This window comes from Schistocerca nitens, chromosome 2, assembly GCF_023898315.1.
Source record: "Schistocerca nitens isolate TAMUIC-IGC-003100 chromosome 2, iqSchNite1.1, whole genome shotgun sequence".
NCBI lineage: Eukaryota > Metazoa > Arthropoda > Insecta > Orthoptera > Acrididae > Schistocerca > Schistocerca nitens.
This window is the reverse complement of record NC_064615.1, coordinates 770,674,050-770,686,165: the sequence shown is the minus strand read 5'-3', so window position 1 is coordinate 770,686,165 and position 12,116 is coordinate 770,674,050. Positions and strand designations below refer to the sequence as shown.

The window sequence follows — 12,116 nt, the reverse complement described above, 5'->3', positions numbered from 1 at the left end:
TATGTTGCAGCATTATATCATTGTGTCATTGTGAAAGCTCGTTTCTAGTAAATATTATGAACAGTATACTAAGTATTCTCTACTTTGTTACTACACCTGTACCAGAAAAACTAAGGGATTGTTTTTATTTATGGCTAGTTGGTTACAGGATAGCTAAGACAACAACAGCTTGTCAGCTGGGAGCTTGTTCACACCTTCTCTGTTTGATTCAAAATTGTAATATCACTCTGCTACCTCAGGTGCTGTGTAATCCAATCAGCATTGTACGACAGCTGTGGTCAGCAGTCCAAGTATTTCATTCGGCTTTTAGTTTTTTGATGTAATTCTCTGTGCAGCAATAGGTATATAAAGCTAATACAGTGATGCAGGTTAGCTGTCAGTGTATAAAAGACTGCATAAAGAATAATGTCATCATTTAAATGTGTTAGAAATCACAGTCTCAAGTCACTGAAATTAAATCAAACTAACAAGGAAAAAATCTGGAAAAACAGCATAACATTGTCATTACATCTGTTGGAGCACAGGAACATGTTTACGATAAAAACTACAAACGTTGTTGTCAGATGACCCACCATCAAACACAAAACAATGTAGTGTTAAACAGAATATTGACATTTTTTAATATCACCGATATTCAGTCATTGTACATCAATGCTGGGTGAAGTCAATAAGTAACCTGGATAGCAATTCTTTTCGTGCTTGTCATGTGAAACACGATAACCTTATACAATCGATCACAACGAACGGAGTTGCTGCTCACTCACGCGTAAGTCGTTCTACACTAAACTTCTCCCTTAAGCTCTCATAATACGAGGCAACTTTATCCATATCAATACTACAGCTGACGTGCACAAGTTTACATATGCATAACCAGAATTTAGATTAGCGTCTTCAAAAGTGTTTAGCATACAGAGTAGAGCGACAGTCTGGAAAATGAACAACCATACCCCACGCACGATTCCACAAAATTATACGTGTTAATTATATAGGAATGGCATATATGGGTACAAATTTACGACGGCATTACGATGGAATCAATTTTGCGTGTTTCGTTATCATCACACCCAAACATGTTCTCAAAAGAAAACAATCAATAATAATATTTTTTTAGTTAACGTCTGGCGAATTAAAGAACATTACAGAAAACTATCAGTTTATTTGACAAACAATAACAAACACCCTTTCATTCACACCTTTTTATGCGATTTAGACGAATCAATGCGTACCACTCCTCCATTTATTCTAAAACCCTAACGTGACAGCACTACCTCTACTCCTACACTCACAAATGTCAACATCTATTTTCCAAAGATTAAATGCTAACTGCAACTTCACTCTCGTTCACCCTTTGATTCAGTAGAAGTCATCACAAAGTTTGCCAAATTTTGACATTTTCAAGCCGCGATATTCGAATGTACATCGTATTGTATTGTCTTCGAAGTCGCTATTTTCAACAACTGCGAATTATATTTCCGCACTTTTCATCACTTATTAGTGTTTCACACGTGACGGAACCTGGACAGAGAAAAAACTGACTCTCTATAAATAACAACGTAAATTGATGAATAGAGGTTCTTTAAACAAGTTTTTTGAGTAACGAAAAGGCAGTTCCCTTGAACGAGAAAGATACAGTTATTTGAAGTTTTTTGGTACTCAAAAAACACACAGTGGATAAGGTAAACAGGCTCTATAAATTACCCTGGCCTGCACTGCTCAGTCGTTTTACTGACCCTGGTAACATAACCGATAAACAAATACCGCATCTGAGTAATTTCGTACTGCTCTATCGAATGATCATGTAAAATATCGCTTTTAAAAATCATTTTGTTTGTAACAGCAGGCGCACTAACGCCCCTGTCAACACTGGGCGCTCTATGAAAGATGTGATGAGTGGTATTTGTTTCGGCTGACTCTAGCTATACATTGCAAAAACTAAACTACAAATATCTGCAGAAACATAAGAGAAAATGCGCCAGACGACTCTTATGAGGGCTACCTCAGGATAATAGTAGGCTACAAGAAAACACTACTACTACTACTACTACTACTACAAAAAGGCTACTGCTGTGATAATAACATAAAACAGAAAACTGAACCACTGCAAACCTATCTACACACTTCTAGGGTTGATGACAATTTTCAGTCAACGTGTGTCACGTACGTGAAGGAAAAGCACGAAACATTCACCAAGAGGAGTGGTGTCCACGGCTATAACATGCGCAATAAGGAAAACACAGACATTCCCAGCTGTCGACTCTCCACGACACGGGACAGCTTTCAAACAGTAGCTCTTAAAATGTTCATCCATCTAAATACCAAAATGCCGTCCTACGATTAGATGAAATTTCGAGGAAAGATGTCGCAAAATCTACCCATAAAACACTGTACAGTTTAAATGAGTTGTTTGACAGTGAAACAGCAGATTGGGCTCCCTAAAAAATGCACTGTTATATGAAATGAAGTGAACGTGTACTTGTTTAAAAGTTCTCACTCCATATGTCATTAAGAGTTATGCTATACTTATGCAACTTTGTTCTTGTATTATTACACAAACTTACGCTAATTTGTTCTAGTATTATAATGCTTTTGTAATCTTAATCTTGTAACACTGACACAGTCTATCCAGTCTCGACTGGAAAACGACGTAGCTGTGGTAATAAATGGTAATACAAATATAGCAAGTCTCTTTCTTGTAAGTGTCGTCAGGCGTATTGTCTCTGACGTTTCGATAGATATTCGCAGTTTCGTTTTTGCGAAGTGTAGCTGAAGTCAGCTCATACATACATTGCTCATCATATCTTTCATGCGACGCCCAATGTTGACGAAAAGCATCGGTTTATTTTCTATTACAAACAAAATTTTTTTAAAGAGATATTTTACGCGGTCATTAGATGGAGCGGTCCCAAACTAATCAAGTGCGATATCCGTTTCATCGGCACGTCTTAACAGGAACAATAGAACACGAAGAATAACTAGTACTCCAGCAGTGACAGCAGGAGGGTCAACAGAAAGGTCCGATCTTACTCGTCGGCTTTGACCCGTGACGTAAGCGTGTTGTGGTGTGTGACGTCATTACGGCGCGGAAAACCTAATACATGGTTTGATGTACTCTTGTTTAAAGAACATGTATACGTAATATGAAGCAATTTGATGAACATATTGATCTGTAGCGTAGCCCACTTGAGGTTAGGTTGGGAGTTTATTTTTTGGAATGCGGCCGCGGCAGCGGCCGCCTATGATTCGAAAATATTGATTTGACACTAATGGGCGGGCACTGCAGACTCCCCCCACCGCATAACGACATATTTAGTTTCTCCCCACCCAAAAACCCCCAATTTCCCACGCTTGTCCCGTTACAGTCATTAGGCTTTTTGTGAAACTTGTGTATTTCAGTGTTTACAATACGTATTCGATGTTTTTATATCCGCCATATTGGAATTGTTGTTTATGGTCGTTTCCGCGGTATTTGTGACGTCATGGGTCAAAGCCGACGGGTAAGATCGGACGCTTCTGTATTTCCCAGAAGGATTAGATCATTCTTCGCGTTTTACTATCGATAAAACGACTATCGCACTAGAGTAGTTTGGGACCGTTCTGTCAAATTGGCATGTTAAATTCCAATTAAAAATCAGTTTGTTTGTAACTGGAAACAAACAAACGCTTTCAGTGGAAACTGGGCGTCGCAAGGGTGAAGTGCTGAGTAGCATTTACCAGCTGGAATTGACAACCCTTACCAAATGGGCGTTGAAAGGTGAACATGAACGCCACACTGAATAGGAAGGACAAGGAAATTGAAGAATTGACATGGAAAAAAATGTAAGTGCCAAATTGCTCAAAATTCCAATTTTGCATGGAAAACAATCCATGTTCCATTTACCAATGGCCAGAGGAGATGTCTGAGTAAAGAGTGTCTGTCTGTAATTACCACTGGTACCGTTACATGGCATCTGACACAACTCCAGGGTTGTTGCCATGGAGAAGGATGCATGTGCGATTTTATACTCTGTGTGAGAGGACGCAACACTTAGTGAGCACTGCATGTTGAATTGTATTCACTATTTATTTAAATGAATTGCTACATTGACTGTGGAACTGTGCAGAGTTAACGTGTCAAGAAACATCCCAAAGGTGAAGGAGGCATGTAAACCTACCGACAACGTAGGTTTTGGCCAGTTTTTTGTGAAGTATTCAAGACAGCGAACATAAACTACTTAATGTTCACATTACAACCCCTTCGTTATTGCTGCAGATTCCACTTTGTTCATTGTATACGAATATGCTATAAATGCCACTATGGACTCAATCATTAAGTGAGAAAGATACCCAGACGCTGAATGAGATTTTCTCACATTTATTGGTGGAAGCCCAAGGCACACATTTGATAAGCCATATTCATCTGACGAACATTGCAAGATGTACTGCACGGAGTTCGAAAGTTTATGTTTTAAAGACGATCTGTCATTTTCTAAGCATGAAGAGGCAAAAAATATATACAAACAACAAAAAATAATAAAATTTCAAGGTATTGTTCCCAACATTAGAGCCACCTGTCCACTTAATCTTATGTCTTTCTGCAATTTTTAAACCAAACTATTAGTTGATACACCAGTTAGACATAGGTAGTTAGCACATTACTATCATGTTTGTGCATAGTATATCTTCTATGCCTGACTTGCCCAGGTCCAGTGAATTTCAAAACCAAGACACACATATTTATATAATTAAACTCCACTTACAATATCTATTGATAAATTAATAATTTAAGGAGTAAAAAATGTGTAGAATCCAAAGTTGATTATTTTAAGGGGGACATCTGCTGGTGCTAAAATTAACCCGCCACGCCAACCCCCTCAGGGTGGGGTGGGAGGCAAGTTTAAAATTTCAATTGGGAACCTCCATTTTTTATTGCGGAATCAGATTCTACATTTTGTCTTAAACATTTGTTTTGATTCTTCGTAGCTGGCGCTGTAATTCAAGAAAATCCATGTTTCCACTTCTGAGTGGAAAATGGTTACAGATAAATAAAAAATACTTATTTACTTTGTATATTTTGAATCGCTAAAACTAAAAAACTCCCTCTCTCCGCAAAAAGGGGGTTTGAGAGAGAGGAATTAGAGTTTTACAAATGTTGACCCAAATATTTACTATAAGCAAACCGAAAACGTTTGGCTCCTTGTAAGCACCCACACCTTCATTCACTATAATACATGTAAATGAAAACTTTTTACACCACATACCAAGTGTTTGATAATTGAATAGTTCATCTTGACATCTGTTTTGTCAATACATATATGGTTTCACATGCACAATAAAAGCGTTACAGTTGGACATCATATTATTTAACCTAAAGATACACAACCCTTCTTATATCTAACTGTTGTTAACTTGCCAGGTACATACATGGTACAATTTTTACATATTCATATCTAGATTCGCTATAACATTTATAACTTTTGCAGAAACCAGCAGTTCAGTACCACTGCATGTCCTTTAAGATTTTACTTTCGCCCTTAGGAAGCATGTAACAATGTCTTATATATATATATATATATATATATATATATATATATATATATATATATATAGAGAGAGAGAGAGAGAGAGAGAGAGAGAGAGAGAGAGAGAGAGAGATGATATGGCAGAATTCTGACAGTGAAGTGTCATACAAGTTATCAATATCACTTGTTTGGAAGAACCTGTAGTGAGTAGAATTCAGTGTACCTAATTTATATCCATAACTCCAAAATACTACTCTTGTGTACATAATGTACTTAAATATGTCGCTACAAATATTGTGCGAAGAAACGTAGAAGAACGCTCAGATGGGTCGTGACCCTGTGTAAATGCATCATGAATACTCATATTTAGTGTTCAATCAGTAGCTTGCACTTTTAATATTCAGTCTGACTCCTTGTTGCATTTGTAGTACTAGAACTAAACTTCACTTAAAACATTCTACATACTGTAATCTCTTCATATATGCACACTCTTTCACACACACACACACACACACACACACACACACACATTCAGCAAAATACAGAACTCCTTGAAACACTAGTGAAAGGAATTTCATATTCACAGGACATGTACTTAGTATGTTTTGCAGAAATGATTAGCATTTAAATCATGTCGGCATGCGGGTTGAAGGCCAACATCACCTACTGGTAAAACGTGCTTGTAACTCTCGTTGTGGCTGTAAACCAAAGGCAATAAATCCATGCAACTTGAGCAGATGTGCAGGATGCATCACAAACATATGTGCGAATCATACCATCCAGTCAGCGAGTTTGAAAGAGGGCCATTATTGGCGTGAGAGAGTGTGATACATCGATCCAGGAAATTGTTACTCATGTGGACGAAGTGTTTTAGCAGTGAACAGATGTGGGCAGAATGGTTCACTGAAAGCCGAAGAAGACGACCTCACACACCCCCTCCCCCCCCCCCACCCCTCACCAGAGAAGATCGACACCTCATTAGAACGGCATTGCAGGACAGATCTGTGTCCTCCTCAACTCTGGTAGAACAGTGTAACAGTGTAACACATCATATACCATCAGGGGTGACAGTCCATCGCCGTTTATTACCGTGTGAGTTATGTGCTTGCCATCCACTTCTCCACCTACCTTTGATGAATGTGCAGAAACATGCTCAATGGCAATGGAGTATGGAAAGACATCACTGGGGACAGGAAAGTGGCATCAGATAGTGTTTTCAGACAACCCGAGGTCCTGTTTGTTTCAAAATGGTGACTGCATTTTGCTTCACCACAATTTGGCAAAGCAGCCTCATAGTGACTGCATTCACACAGACATACAGCACCATCTCGAGGTGTTACGGTGTGGGGTGCTATGGGGTACAACCACAAATCACAATTGGTGAATGTCCATGGCACTGTAACCAGTTTGACTTACGTGACTGACATCTTGCGACCCATAACCATACCCTTTCTACACGAGACTCCAGATGCAATAATGTTACTTCATGTGTTTACATTTCAAGTGCATTGTCACAATGTATTTGGGAAATGTACATATTGGAGAATGCATTGACACCACTGCAATCATGTTTGAGTTTTAGGTTTCATATAGCCTTTTGACATTAAACAGATCTTAAATAACTATAACTCACCTTGTTTCCATTTAAGAACATATAAATCAAATAAAATGACAATTTTCTCTTAAAACAAATGAACAATTGTTATATGTTTATTGTATTGAATATTTAATTTGTTCATGTACAATATTTTAAGTGGGGTTTGACCTTTCTCCAGTTCTTTTAGGGTACAAATTTTCTTAGATCGTTGTGAGGAAAACATCCCTTGTCCTTTCCGTTATTATGGTGGCTAATCTGTATGCACCTGGATGTGGGATTTTGGTAACCACAAATGGCCCAGTGTACAAAAGCTGCCATTTACGACTGAACCTCCAGTATTTCATAGATTTAGGGTGCATTCATAGTAATATCTATTGCCCAGTGCACTCTAATCTTTTGTCATACGACTTTTTCTTCCATTCAGCATTTTTCTTCAGGTTAATCAAAGCCTGGCATACTTTTTCTTCAAAAGGCGTCTCTCCCCTAGGGATCTTGGGCAATGGTTTTCCCACTTGTCGACTTCTCTCCTTTTAAACATCAATTCAGTTGGTGTGAAACTGGTTGAAGTGTGTGGTAAGTTGTTAGCGATTTGTTGAAATGGTGAGGAAAAACTCAATCCATTTCATGTGATTCTGGGGTGTTCATGTACATATAAAACTTGTTAAAGTTTTTGAATATCCTTGATATTGTGATCGCGTTGGGGTGAAATCTGGATACTAATATAAGTTTTATCTTGTTGGTGCCAGTAAATTCCTTCCATCTTTTGCCAAAAAATCGTGATGCACTGTCCATTAACAATATCTGCAGCTTCCCCACTCTTGGGAGATGATCTTCTATAATCCTCCTAATTATAGAAACTGCAGTCTCAAACCACACTGCATACAACTTACCATGTTTTGTGAAAACATCATACAAGGCAATAACATATTTGACACCTCCCTTCCCTTGAAGATAGGGTCCAGCAGCATCCAAGTGGGCAGTATAGGATGTAGTTCAATCAACTTGGACTTGTTTAAGTGCTTCATCTTTTGGCAAGTAATGCTCTTTCGAATTACTTGGAGAACTATTCTCTGAGGGTTGGGGAAATAGCAGTACAAAATGAAATCATCTACATAATTTTCCAGTAAACATACACAACATTGTTCTAGATTCAGTCTATGTGAATGAAACAGGGCACCCTCGTATATAGTATGGAATTACTTCAAATTTCGTCGTTATTTACAGACATTTTCGACCTTATTTTTCTCCATCGCTGGTCTCCCTCTTGCAATTGCTCCAAACTCTTACACACCTTTATATAATATCGTTGTTGTATCTAGTCTGGCACAAGTAGAACCCTAATTTCAGAATTCAAAGAATTCATCAAGCCCTTGAGGTAACCTTGACAAGGTGTCTGCAATTATGTTTTGTTTATCTTTGATGTATACGATTTCAAAAGTGAACACCTGTGAGTACATGCACCACCTGGCTAACATTCACTGTAATAATCTGCAAGTCAACAGAAAAGAAAGTGCTTGATGGTCACTGGAGAGTTAGGTGTGCTTGCCCCATAAGTGGTATTCAAATTTCTTAAATGCCAATATAACCCCGAGAGCCTTGAGTTCAGTCACATAATATGAAGACTCCAATTCAGAAAGTGTTAAACTAGCAAAACTAATCACCTTAAGTGTTGGTTCCCCATTATACTCAGTGATCTAAAATAAGCATGCTCCTAGTCCCTGTGAAGAAGCGTGTCTACTCAAACAAACATCCTGTGACGTGTCTGGGTGGTGTAGTACGTTTGCACATAGTAAGGCTTTCTTTATTTTGTCGAATTCTGCTTAACATATTCATGGATTGTTTTTCCTCAAAAGATTCAGGAATGCGTCACTATCCAATAACTGATCTGGAATTAAAAAGTGAAACCAAACTCAAATATGCCTTGAGTTTTTTTATTCTGTGGTGGTGGGAAATGTTTGATCACATCGAAGTTTCCTGGATCTGGCAGTATCCCTTGTCATGAGCTAATATAACCCAGGAATGTCACCTCTTCTTTTTTTGTTAAATTAACTGTGACCCTATATTCTGTAAATCAGTATAATACCTATACCAAAAGCAGCACATGTTGTTCCCATGTGGGGATAGCTACTAAGAGGTCATCAACACAGAGAGTGACTCTACTAAGGAGTTCTGGTCCCAAAGCTTTGTCCAATGTAGAAATGAAAACACTCATGCTCACATTCAAGCCGAGCAGTAAAACAAAAAATTCATAGCTCCCTCCCCCCACTATCTTCATGTAATGCTATTTAGCAATACAACGCCTTTAAATCAGTAATAGTGAGGTATTTAACGTTCCGAAATATCAGTAACTATTCTTGACGGTTGTCAGGGCGTGTCCTGACAGGAACAATTATTTTGTGTATACTTAGGCAATACAAACTTGACTCTACCATTGGACTTGGCGACAGCTAAAATAGGGCTACAATATTGGGAATAGGAGAGTTGAATGATAGTTCAATTTATCATCTCTGCAATTACTTTCTTCACAGCTTCTCTTATTTGCCCAAGGAATTGAATACGAAAAGCCGGCTGGAGTGGCCATGCAGTTCTCGGCGCTACAGTCTGGACCTCTACGGTCACAGGTTCGAATCCTGCCTCGGGCATGGATGTGTGTGATGTCCTTAGGTTAGTTAGGTTTAATTAGTTCTAAGTTCTAGGCGAATGATGCCCTCAGAAGTAGAGTCGCATAGTGCTCAGAGCCATTTGAACCATTTGAATATGAAAAAAAGCAGAAATGCTTGTGTGCATAAACGGTCATTTTATGCTCATAACCTTGTATTACCCCAGTTTGCCTTCTAAATACTTGCGCATTCCAATCTACTACTCCTTGTAAATCCTCCTCCTGTTTCTCTGACAAACAAGCAGATTCACTTACCTAGGTTTCTGACAGTCTTCGGGTTCATGTTTTCTTGAGACATCTGCTCACCCCTTTGTGTATCAAGAAACAGTATGTTTGGGTATGAGAATTGTGCTTATTGGTCTGTGAATGGGGGCTAATCGCGATCTGTTCGAGTTTTCCTTATTGATTGGGAGTTGCCTCTTCATTGTGAGTAACTTTAATTACCTGTATGTTGTGAGTTTGACCTCCCCAGTCCATGTCCTGTATTGCCATGGAATGAAATCCTCCATGACCTTGATTCCCACTGGATATATAACTGTTATTCTGTTGATTGTAACTGCCATGTAGAGGACTGCTGAATGGTCTATTTGCAGTCGGCTCCTGCCACTTCCTGTATTGGTTATTGCCACCTGTGGAGGTGCACTGTGAACTTGTTGGCCAAAGCCCCTCTATGTGGTTTAAAACAGTCTATTGTAATTCTATTCCATTTGTAATTTACTTTGAAACCTTGTTGGTACTTTCGATTTCCCCCTTACCATACTTATTCCTTGTATTATTAATGTAGCATAGGGCATAGAGGTACCAACTGTGTTGGTTGTTGCCACTGTTGCCATTCTGCTATTGCCTATTTTGCAGAGGGACACACTGCAAATTAATGTTCTGTGGTTGTGACAGCACCTCTTCATATGTTAGGTCAATTGAGTCAAGTACAGAAGTAGCAGGGCAAAGCAGGCATCAGAGCGTTTTGTTAGTATAGGTTGCGTACATCATGGGCAATCTTATTATTTTTTGGGTTGAAAGATCATTAATCTATCGTTCTGTTAAGTGGGTTATGACCCTTGGGCATAATCCCTCCTTTGAGAAACCTTCTCCCACAACTCCCCCTCCCCCACCTGCCCCTCACTGGTACAAGTACACTTTCAGGGCCAGAGTTACTCAAATATCCCCCTCCCACTCTATTAATTTGGTAGTCTAATTTATTAAATTGATCAATTAATTAATCTCTCCCACTCTCGTAAACCACTGAGTCCTCCTCCTCCCCTCCTCCACCTGGAAATTGGCGGAAAAAAGATTATTTGAACAATTTAGTTGATTTGTTTATTTGATTGATTGCAGTATATTGAATATTGTGTGAACAATTTAGACAATATGTGGAATATTGTTTATTTAAAGAATTTATTTAATAAGAGGTGGAGTATTCAATATAGTTTATTTATTCATTTAAATAATTTGACAGAAAATGGATTGCAATGTATGGAATATTGTTTAAACAATTTCTCATAGACAAGGCAATGAGCCAAATATTGTTTATTTAAACAATTTACAGGATACAAGGTAGTGTTTGGAATATAATTTATTTATTTGTTTAAAGAATTTGTCGGGAAATTGACTATACTGTATGGTGTACTGTTTATTTAAACATTTTGTGGGTCACAAGGCAGTATGGAATACTTAAACAGTTGCAGCGTTTTTTTATCCCAATCACACAAGGAATACCATCAACACAACCCACCGCACATGATTACACTGTTAAAAATCTTTCGCACCGACCACAGGGCATTGCACACGGGACCGACCAGTTCGCTATTCCTGCAGGCGCAGGTCACACTATGCCCACTCAGACCCTGTGGCTGACAGACTGGATGTTGTGCTAATTCTTGAACTAAAGTATCACATGACAGCAACCCTTTGATAGTTGATACCTCAGTGTGTTGTGATCTCTCAGTGTCGATCAGTTATGTGGTGTAACGTGCAACCGCATGTTCTGTTTGTGACTTATCTACTTGCAGTTGTTGACATCAAACATCTCCACACCACTCTCAGCAGAGGACTTCCAATGCATGTGTGATGAATCATGTTCATCGACAGAAAACTTATTTCATCACCCTCCACTAGACTAACGAAGATGTATGTGTAGGACTCAATTACTCATCACATCTTGGACATAAATCAAGTCTTCACTTTCTTATAGGAACAAAGTGACTGTTACTATACTTTTTATATTCATCCTATACAAAATGCATGCATGTGAATCATTGGGGAGAGGGCAAATCTAACGATTATTTTAGTACATTGGTGTATAAGATGGGCAGATATTATCGTAGAAAATTATACAGCACATAGGTATGTAAGCAATATGGTC

The 12,116-nt window shown here is 38.5% G+C and overlaps 1 protein-coding gene across 1 annotated transcript in view; it reads right to left on the bottom strand.

The window, feature by feature from the left end:
• Positions 1-1,321, bottom strand: part of LOC126237015 (uncharacterized) — a 140,964-nt gene extending 139,643 nt beyond the window's left edge. Inside the window, exon 1 of the mRNA XM_049946745.1 lies at positions 1,194-1,321. The gene's annotated coding sequence lies outside the window, so the exon portion shown is untranslated. The remainder of the gene's footprint in view (positions 1-1,193) is intronic.
• Positions 1,322-12,116: the final 10,795 nt, after the last annotated feature.